We start from the raw sequence: 11,266 nt of genomic DNA, 5'->3' as shown, positions 1-11,266 counted from the left end.
AATATTGGCATGGTTTCTTGTGTTACAGGGCCAGAACTGATACCAGACCCATCTGCCAGATGAACTGCAAGTCTTTGTGCTTTGGTACGGAGTGGAATATGATTCTGAGTAGCGAAGTGAGCATCCATAAAACAGCTACAAGCACCCGAGTCTATGATGGCCGGGACCGTGATTGTCCTTTCGGCCAGTTGTAGTTGCAGATTAAAAGAGAGGTGCGTTCGGCTTGTCCCTTGAGGGTGCATCATGTAAAAACAGTTGGGAGAGGGCTTATGGGGTTTTATCGGGCAGGTAGCCATGAAATGACCTGCATCACCACAGTAGAGGCAGAGGTTGGACTTCTGCCATCGAAGGCGTTCTGCTGTGGATAACTGTGATCTCCAAAAGCTCCTCCTAGCTGGATTGGTGGGCAATTCTGATGAAACAACATTCGTAGAGGGCCCAATTTCAGAGCATATCAGAACCTTCCCGTTACTCCTCTCATCCTGTCTTTCCCGAATCCGATGGTCAATATGGATCGTCAGGTCTATCAGACTCTCCAATCACCCCCAAGCACCCCCACTCGGGCCAGCTCATCCTTAAGGGTATCAGAAAGACCAAGACGGAACGGACAGTGGAGAGCAGACTCGTTTCACTGAGTATCAGAACTCCAGATGCGGAAATCAGTAACATATTCTTCCACAGGCCTTTGGCCTTGCTGTAGCTTACTAAGCATAGATTCCGCGGTTTGGCGCCGGAAGGGATCAGCATAGATTTGTGCCATTGCTGTAAAAAATGAGTCCACTGAAGTTAGGGCCGGATCATGTTGTTCATGGAGATGGTATGCCCAGGACTGAGGTTCATTTCTAAGAAGTGTGATGATAAATCCCACTTTAGTATTTGATGAAGAGAAGGTCCTGGGGAGCAGGGAGAAATATAACTCACAGGAGTTACGAAAAGTCCTGAACTTCCGGCAGTCTCCTGTAAAGAACTCAGGTGTAGGCACAGGGGGTTCCAGTAGGGCAGAGGTTTCAAGGATCATACTGGTCTCTGTTTGAGTGGCTGCATCAAAGGTTGCCGGGAGATCTGTGTCTGTAAGGACGTTAGAGTCGGTTAGCAGTTTACTCTCCAGGTGTTCAAAGTTTTTCTGCAGGTCGTGTATCACCTCAGACAAGGTAGTTACTGATTGGCGAATGTCCCCCAGTTGTGAGGCCTCTCTTTCAGACTCCATCATTGGCTGACTGGTACTGTCACGTACCTGATGGGAGACTGAATCGACGAGGTCGGCCTCACTTGTGTCAATAGCGCTGACCCCGCTGAGGTTGGAGCAGAGGGAGTCTAGGGACCAGGGGGACAAGAGCGCCAGTGGTTGTTGCTTGCGGCTCTTGCAGATGATGACCTTGATAGGCAGAGTATCCTCTGATTTGGGCACCGTAGAAATAGACCAGGCAGGTTCTGTGGATTGCCAGATATGCAGCAGAGCAAGGTAGGTAGCAAGGACACAGGACTGGAGCAGAGTCATAGGATAGCCAGGGTCATAAACAGTGGGGCAGCGTGGTCCAGAATCAGAAGGAAAAGCCAAAGTCAGGAGCAGAGCCAAAGTCAGGAACCAGGAGCAGGAGTGTAATCGGAGTCGGGTCAGGAACAAGCCGGGTCAGCAACAAAGGAATCGTAGAGGAAAAAGCAGGACACGGGGGGAGCTGAAGACCAGTCAGCACTGAATCTGAGCAGAGGCACTCTTTAAATGGCCAATCTTGCGCCAATCTTCGCCGTGCGTGTGCACATGTGCGTGCATGTGCGTGATCGCGCATTCCTGCGCACCTGCGCACAACCGGCAATTCTTCTGTGGGATCTCCTTTGCGCATGCGCATTCCCGATCGCGATTCTTCTTGCCGGAAATCCCTCACACCTATCATTTGAATGTAGCAGCAACCAGTCTGCTCATTCTACTCTGACCTCTGACATCTACAAGGCATTTTGTCTACACAACTGCCATTCACTGGATATTTTCTCTTTTTTGGAGCATTCTCTAAACCCTAGAGATGGTTGTGCATGAAAATCCCAGTAGATCAGAAGTTTTTTAAATACTCAGACCAGCCCATCTGACACCAACAACCATACCATGTGCAAAGTAACTTATAATCCCTTTCTTCAACATTCTGATGCTCGGTTTGAACTTCACCAAGTCGTCTTCACCAAGTCTACATGCCTAAATGCATTGAGTTGTTTCCATGTGATTTGATGATTATAAATTTGTGTTACCAAGCAATTGAACAGGTGTACCTAATGAAGTGGCCGGTGAGTGTATATATCTTGCAAACAAGATAAGATACAACTGTGTCTCCTAGATTGTAAGCTCGAAAAAGCAGGGCCCTCGATCCCCTCATGTTTTGCATTGTATTGGTATTGTTCTGTCACATGTTCTGTTCCCCTCTATAATGTACAGTGCTGAGCGAACTATTGGCGCTTTATAAATACTGTATAATAATAATAATAATAACTGTGTTAGGTCTAGTTCTTTGATCTTTCCTCAAGCCTGTAGTTTGATCCTCAATCATTTTGTGTTCATTTCCTTAAAAGAGATTTTTCTTTCTCCCAAATTTTACTTACCTAAATGGATGCAGCATTGGTCCTATGCTGCACCTTTCCCCCACCAGCACTAAGTGTGAGAACTCAGCAATCACATGACCACTGATTGCTGAGTTCTCACTGCCACTGTGAGCAGAGAGCTGTGATTGTAAGTCACAGCTGTCTGCTCCACAACCCCCCCCCCACGCTCATTCGAGTGCTAGGCTGTGGAGGGGGATGGATAAGCTGGCTCAGACTCTAACTGAGAGGCTAAATTAGGTGCCGCTCCAGACTCTGGGCTTTCCCCAGCCTGGACACACTGAGTAAGATTATCCGAGAGCAGGCTTCATCCCACTGTCGGCTGAAAATGGGTCACAGGAGTGCAGAACAAACTTCACTCCTGTGATCCACAGGAGAAGTACAGCCAAAAGAACTTTGGCTGTCCTTCTCCTTTAAATCTGTGTTTACTGGAACTGTCACTGCTTTAATGTGGACTTTGATCTACATTTATTGTTATGATTTAGATCATTTTGATTTATAAAAAAGAGAAGCGTTCTTTTCCAACTCCCATGTACCACGGCACATGCAGACCTCGTTCATCACAGTTATCCCCAAATCCGAAAAAGACCTCACACTGTGCTCCAACTATGGACCAATAGCTCTCCTGAACTCTGATCTGAATATATTTACTAAATTGTTAGCCCTCAGATTTAATGGGATCCTCCCCTTGATTATCTACATAATCAGGGGATAATACCAGAAGTTCTATAAAAAATGGGAAACCTTAGTCATTAAAGAAAGTAGTATTATACCCTAGACTAAATAGTGAATGTATTTAACCCAGAAGAGAGAGAGAGCTTTTTCAGGATCTATTTAGTTGTTTGTTCATTATGACAGTATAGCTGACATAACAAAATACATATATTAATACATACACTCACCAGACACTTTATTAGGTACACCTGTTCAATTGCTTGGTAACAAAATCAGCCAATCACATGGCACTAATCAGCCAATCACATGGCAATAACTCAATGCATTTAGGCATCTAGATGACTTGCTGAAGTTCAAACCATGCATCAGAATGGGAAAGAGAGGGGACTTAAGTGACTTTGAACGTGGCATGGTTGTTGGTGCCAATCGGGCTGGTCTAAGTATTTAAAAACTGGAGATCTACTGGGATTTTCAAGCACAACCATTTCCAGGGTTTACAGAGAATAGTCCAAAAAAGAGAAAATATCCAGTGGCAGTTGTGTGGACGAAAATGCCTTGTAGATGTCAGAGATCAGAGGAGAATGGGCAGACTGGTTCAAGATGATAGAAAGGCAACAGTAACTCATGTCAATATGGACCAAAATCTCTGAGGAATGTTTCCAAAACCTTGTTGAATCTATACCACGAAGAACTAAGGCAGTTCTGAAGGCAAAAGTGGGTCCCACTCAATACTAGCAAGGTGTAATAAAGTTGCCAGTGAGTGTATATATACATATATACTGTATAACAAATTACTTTTTTATATACACCAACTGATACAAAAGTGTTATACATCCAAAACAGCTGAAAGTTGTTGGCGCTATGGGGTAAGGAGGGAACAGAAAAAAAGGGAAAGTAAAAACATGATTCTGAGGTGATTTCAGACAGAAAACAATGGCATGGCTATGACTCAACATAAAAACCCAAAATGTGTCTCTTACCTATAAATATAGATGGCAAAGATTAAGAAACAGGGGCGGACTGACAACTCATGGGGCCCCTGGGCAATAGGGGATCATGGGGCCCCTGTGTCCTTGCCCAAACTCAAAAAAGCCTATGAAAAAAAGATACCAGGGGCATCTCATGGGGTCCCCTACTGACCCCGGGCCCTCGGCAATTCCCGAGTTACCAAATGGTCAGTCCGCCCCTGTTAAGAAACAAAACATATTAGAAGATTAACCGCCACAATATCAGGATATAGGATAAGTAGCCCCACTACACCAGTTACGATAGGAGCAGCCAGCCACAGTCCCATGATTTCCCGGTGATACCAGTTCTGCCTGCATTCTGCTGGAAACAACACCTACCAGAACCATCTAGAGACATTTGTAAAAAGAAAACTAAACTCTCTGGACTCCTCAGGCTCACTGAATTCTTCAAAAAGCCAGTAATGGTCTCCCAAGATGGCACCAGTTCAGAGACCCAGTTACAGCCTCAGCACAGCTTCTCACCACACAGTGCTAAAAGCCTGTCTCTGACATGGAGAATTATGCTATCACTCTCTCTGCCTATTCCACCTCTCATCCCAAGGACACAGTTAAGAGGGAAGCCTCATCTCCTACCTCTTCTCCTAACAAGGCACCTGTAAGTAAAGTGTACTAAGTAGAAACACAGACTGACTACATGGATTGGGGGAAGAAGAAAACACTAGCCACCATGTCTGCCTCAGATGTTCCTGTATCTGAACAATCACTTAAATCTATGTTTTTGTCACTGCACAAAGATTTGCACAAAGATGGCTTGATCAAGTGGAGGAATGAGCTGATCAGATTGAAAAACATATATAAAGAATATACTAGTGCTTACAATGAACTGGTTGATTCACATCATGACCACACAGAGGAGCTCCAGTCCCTCAAATCTAAAATCTCTGATCTGGAAGACTGATCAAGAAGAAACAATATAAAGCTTTGTGGTATTTCTGAGTTGATGAAAAATGAAGATTTAACACTTTACATGCAACAAATCTTTACCACATTTCTTGCATCCTTGTCTACACTTGACCTTTCTATTGGTTGAGCACATACAATTAGTAAACCCAAACATCTGCTGGCTTCAACTCCCAGAGATGTCTTGGCCGTATATATTTCTTCCATGTTAAAGAATAAATTACAGCAGTCACCAGAGCATCTCCTTAACTGCCTGAGCCATATTTGCAGATCTCCCTCTCTGCAGCTATACCGGCCGCCACTGCTCAACAACACAAGGAAATTCTCACCTATCACTTCAATCTCATGAGAACAAAGCATTCCTTATCATTGAGGATATCCTACCAAGTTGTTAGTGTTCACCAAAGCCAACAAGTGCCTATCCCCCCCAAAAGAGGGATTCAAGTTGCTCCACAACTGGGGACTCACTAATACCCTTGTCCTTGCGCCTCATCCAAAATCATCCAAAACACCTGCCAAAGTCTTTGAGTCCTGGTTTACAGTGAGAAACACATAGCATGCCTTCCCCTTATACCATCTGGTGGGAGACCGATCAATCTTTGTTAACTCTAGTAGGAGCTGGCTACGTATTCTTAGTCTGCACCACAGTTGAAGAGTGTGATAAACACACAGTTCTCACATTTGTTATGTATTTTATTTGTCTGTTTATTTCCCTCCTAAGGATTCACCTTCCTTCCTGACCAGGCTATTTTTTGTATTATGGCATTGCATTACTTTAACTGACAATTGTGCAGTCATGCAACTCTGCTACCAAATGAAATTTATGTCCTTTTTTTTTCCTATAAATGTAACTTTCTTTCAGTGGTATTTTATTGCCTGTGCTGTTTTAATTTTTTGCGCTATAAAAAAAAGACCCTTAATTTTGAGAAAAAAAACCCAATATTTTTTACTTTTTGCTATTAAACATGTCCAGTAAAAAAATTAAAAAACACAAATTTCATCATAAATTTAGGCCAAAATGTATTCTTCTACATGTATTTGCTAAAATAATTCCCAATACATTAAATAGTAAATAAAATACTTTATGTGAAAATTTTAGACTTGGTGGTATAGATACTGGAGTTTTTTTTTCAGTTTTTTACTAGTAATGATGGTGATCAGTGACTTATACCTGGACATGGTGTCGCTGACATCCCTGATGACACCAATACAGCGAACAGTGCTAAAAAAAGTACTAATGACACTGGACAGGAAGGGGTTAAAATGAAGGGCGATCTAAGAGTTAACTGTGTGCTGTTTTAATTGTGTCTGTGCTTCACTGTAATCACACTGCAGTGTATAAGAGCTGACAGGGAGGAGAACTGTATTGTTTACATACAGTTCTCCTCCCTGTTGGAGATGCTCGGCAATCACCAGGTGCTGGCGAGTAATAACCAGCTGGGACCTGATGATTGACAGCTGAGGCCGCGAATGGCCGTGCACCTGATTTTGTGCACCTGTGCCACCCTGTAGCAGTATATCTGCTAAAGGGCGGTCGGGAAGCGGCTAAGATAATTCTTCTCAATTCTGTTATCAGAGCATTGTTTAAAGGACCAAGGTTATTAACCTGAAAATATGTTATTGGATACAGAATAATGGTATGTTCCCCTTCCTCTGTCCTTGGCTTACTCTAATCCTTATGGCTATGACAATCATAATTACCAAGTTCAATGCTAAGGGACTAAATAGCCCTTTCAAAAGGTGGTATGGGAGGTTTTATCACACCACTTGAAAGTTTTGTGTGTCCAAGACACACTTTGTTAAAGGTAAAGGTCCTATTTGTCAATGTAAGTTTTTTTCCCTTTCCTTTACAAACAGTAAAAAATGTTGAATTATGATAGCGGTCTGTAACTCTGTTTCCTTTCAACTCCACAATGCAGAGCAATACCCTAGGGCCATTAATGTCTGCTTCCTTAAAATAACATCCTATAGTTTTGGTCACTCTTTATGTACCCAATGCCCATCAGGGGCGGTTCTATAGAACCCTTATGGACAAACTCCAACCTTATCCTAAGGAGAGTCTACTCTGCTGTGGGGACTTTAATTTCAATAATTTTTATTGAATTTTTCAAGGATAAACAAGGGTAAATAAAGGAAAAACAGGGAAAGGGTAAATGGTTCAGTCATACAATATTACAATAGACAAAGTATGATTGATCTTTTTGTAGTAATTCCGTTCTAGGATGGATGGGGTGTTGGTCTTGTTTTAGCAATATCATCAGAGGTATTCGCGTATATTTGATGTGCTTTTTTGGTGAGATTACGGAAGTTATTGGGGGGGTATTGGAGGGGAGGTATGGGAGGATAGGAAAGATGGGGAAGGATCTAACTGGGAGATTAAGGAGGTACCAGTCTTGGTATGGGATATGGTTTCGTCTCTTCAAATGTCATCAGTGTTGTATAGAACATTTTGGGTGTTTTAGCCAGCGGGTCCACTGGGTGTTGAATTTGTGGTAGGAGGAAGTGTTAATTGCGGTTAGTTTTTCCATTTGACATTGGGTGTTAAGGTCTATAATTAATGCAGTGATTGAGGGGGTATAATTCATATTCCATAATCTAGTAATATTAATTTTTGCTGCAAAGAGTATGTGGGTAATCATTTTTTGGTAATGGGTGGAGAGTTTCTCTATTCCAATGTGAAGTAGTGCCAATAAGGGGTTCGGGACTATCGGAGATTTGTTTATTTTGGATATTAATTGGAATGTAGTATTCCAAAAGGATCGAAGTGACTTGCATGACCATAAAATATGGATTGTTGAGTCTAGTTCGTCACAATGTCTCCAACATGTAGGAGCATGTTTCGGATAAAAAAATCGAGAGTTTAATCGGGGTCAGGTACCATTGATGGAGTATTTTTAGATATGACTCCCAGTGGGAGCTACATTGGGTAGCTTTATAAGTGATGTTGAAGGTATTTTCCCAGCATTTTAAGGTGATTTGGGTTGAAAGGATTTTTTCCCAATTGGTTAGAGAGGTTGTTTGTATAGTGAACTGTGAGTTGATGAGGTGCGCATAGAAGGTGGAAATACCTTTACTCGGGTATTGGAGTCTGGTGAAAAAGGTGTAAGCTGTAATTGGTAGGATGGTGTTGTGGGATAGTTTGTTTGTATGTAAAAAATGAGCGATTCTTAAATATGTAAAATTTTCAGTAGTAGGAATATTATATTTGGTTTGGAGAGATTTGAAGGAGAGTAAAGATTGGTTGAAATGGAGATCTGCTAATTTAGTTATTCCTCATTTTGTCCATTGAGATAGGTCCAAAGAAGGTATGTAGAGGTGTAGTATATTGGTTGGAGTAGGTACATGTTTAATATATTTAAATTTAGTAGATAGAAGGTCTTGCCAAGCTTGCAGGGATGCTATAATGCAGGGATGTTTTAGGTGGGGTTCTATAATTTTGGATGGTGGAGACAAGAGTATATTTTGGGGTTTTAGAGGTTGGAAGGGAAGGGTTTCCATTATGGACCAGATTTTTTCCTTCGAAGGATTCCACCAAAAATATAGTTAGTCTAAGAGGGCAGCCGTGCAGTAAGATTTGAGGTGCGGGAGTCCTGCTCCTCCTTTAGTTGTAGGTCTTATTAACAGATTGGTGGTACATCTTGGTTTTGTCGAGTTCCATAGGAACTTCGTTAGGATTGATTGTAGTTTAGAGAAGAATGAATTAGGGATTGGTAAGGGGAGTGTACAGAATATGTATAAGATTTTGGGTAAAATATACATCTTTAGTGTTGCTTCTCGGCCTAGTTTGGATAGTTCTGAGGTGCATAGAGTGCTTAGTTCTTGGGGTAATTTTTCAAGCAGTATTTAAGGTTTGCTGTGTAAAGGTGGTCTGTTGTTGGTGTAAGTTTTATTCCCAGGTATGGGATGCTATTTTTTTTCCCATGAAAATGGGAATTGTTTGGCTAGTTGGGTTTGGAGTTGGGCTGAGATGCGAAGGTTGAGTATGGAAGATCTGGTTTCATTGAGTTTGTAATATGAAACTGTTGAGTAAGTTTGTAGATGTGAGCGAATCACATGGAGAGATTTTTTTAGGGTTAGTCACCATTAATATTATATCATCTGCAAATAGGCTAATTTTGTGTTCCATGTTAAGATGAGTGATTCCTGTGAATGTTTTGTCCTCTCTGAGTTTGGAAGCTAGGGGCTCAATAAGAAGTGTAAATATTATTGGGGAGAGTGGATAGCCTTGTCTTGTACCGTTAGAAATGTTGAAAGGATCGGATAATGTGCCATCTGTCAGAACTCTAGTGGATGGTTGAGAGTACAGAGACAAGATGGCTTTTAGCAACCAGCCTGTGATACCAAATTTTTGAAGCGTGAGTTGTAAGAATTGCCAGTGTATCCGATCGAACGCTTTCTCTGCATCTAAGGATAGGAGCAAGGAGGGGGTGTTGGTTCGTTCTAAATTGTGTAGGAGGGATATGATTCTTCTGGTAGCATCTGGTGCTTGGCGACCTGGAATGAAGCCTACTTGGTCCGGGTGTATTAGGGTGGGTAGGTAGGGGAGAATTCTTTGGGATATGATTTTAGCGTATAATTTTATATCGGTATTGAGTAGCGAAATTGGCCTGTAGTTTTGGACTAGTTGGGGATCTTTGCCAGGCTTTGGGATGGTTGTTATAATAGATTGTAACATGTCCTTGGGGAATGAGCCTGTGGAGGCAGCGTGATTAAAGAGTTTGGACAGGTATGGTGATAATTCTGTGGCCATGAATCGATAGTATTCATTAGTGTATCCGTCATTTCCTGGTGATTTATTAATTGGAAGTGTTTTAATGATCGTTTCTATTTCTTTGGGCGATATTGGACAAGAGATGGAGTCAAGTTGGTCTAAGGATAAGCGGGGGAGATTGATCGTTTGGAGAAATTGTTGCATGGATGTGCTTGTTGGTTGGGTGGCGTTAAGGTCGTTTTTGAGGTTGTAAAGATTTTGGTAGTATACGGCAAAGGCGTTTGCTATGTGTTGGGGGTTAGTGTTCAAGGTATTCGTAGATGAGTGTTTAATTGAGGCTATTTTGGATTTCAGCCGCTTTTGTTTTATCGATTTGACTAACAACGAGCTGGCTTTGTTACCAAGTGAGTCAAATTTGGCTTTCATTTTTTGGAGATTCAGATCATATTTATGGAGTAGGAGGGATCTTAATTTATTTCTATCTGCTGTCAAGGACGCAGAGGTTGTTGGGTCTGGAGATTTTTTGTTTTTTTCTTCATTTTTTTTGATTGGTGTTAGGAGATTATCTATTTGTTGGGTTCTTTTTTTGTTGATGCGGATGTTTAGTTGTATCAGAATACCTCTCATATATGCTTTATATGTTGACCAGAGAGTGGTTATGGATAAACCGGGGGTGTCGTTAAATTCGAAGAATGTTCTGTGTGCATCTATAATCTGTTGCTTGTAGTCTTGGTTTTTCAGCAGGAACGAGTTCAATCGCCATAAACGGGGTATCGAGGAATGTTGTTTGCTGTCAAGAGAGATCGTGATCGGAGCATGGTCTGACCACGTGATAGTGCCGATCTCAGAGGAGGTGATGTGTTGCAGCGTCCATTTATTGGTGATGAAGAAGTCGATTCTAGAATAGGCTGAGTGGGGCGGAGAATAGTAGGTATAGTCTTTTTCTGTACTATGTTGGCATCTCTAGATGTCATAGAGATCGTTGGAGTGGAGAAATTGGTTGAAGGTTTGTTTTGAAGATCTTTTGGTGGATGAGGAATCCAGGTGAGGATTACCGATGATGTTAAAATCGCCTCCGATGAGTATTCTGCCATTTCTGTGTCAATTAATGGTGGAGTTAAGTTTGTTGAAGAAGTGGATTTGATTGGTGTTAGGGCCATAGACATTCACTAATGTATATGTAGAGTCGTTGATTGTGCAGATTAGTATGTGGTAGCGGCCTTGTGGATCCACTATTTCCGCAATAGGTTGAAACTTCAGGGAGTCTCTTATGGCTGTAATGACGCCGTTTTTCTTTTTGGGAATCGTTGCCATATATATTGTAGAGAACTGAGGGATGTTGAATTTAGGAATTTTTGCAGAGGCGAAG

Source organism: Staurois parvus, unplaced genomic scaffold, assembly GCF_062004578.1.
Source record: "Staurois parvus isolate SC_StPar_1 unplaced genomic scaffold, SC_StPar_1.0 ptg000153l, whole genome shotgun sequence".
Taxonomy (NCBI): Eukaryota; Metazoa; Chordata; class Amphibia; order Anura; family Ranidae; genus Staurois; species Staurois parvus.
Note: the sequence above shows the minus strand (reverse complement) of the source record.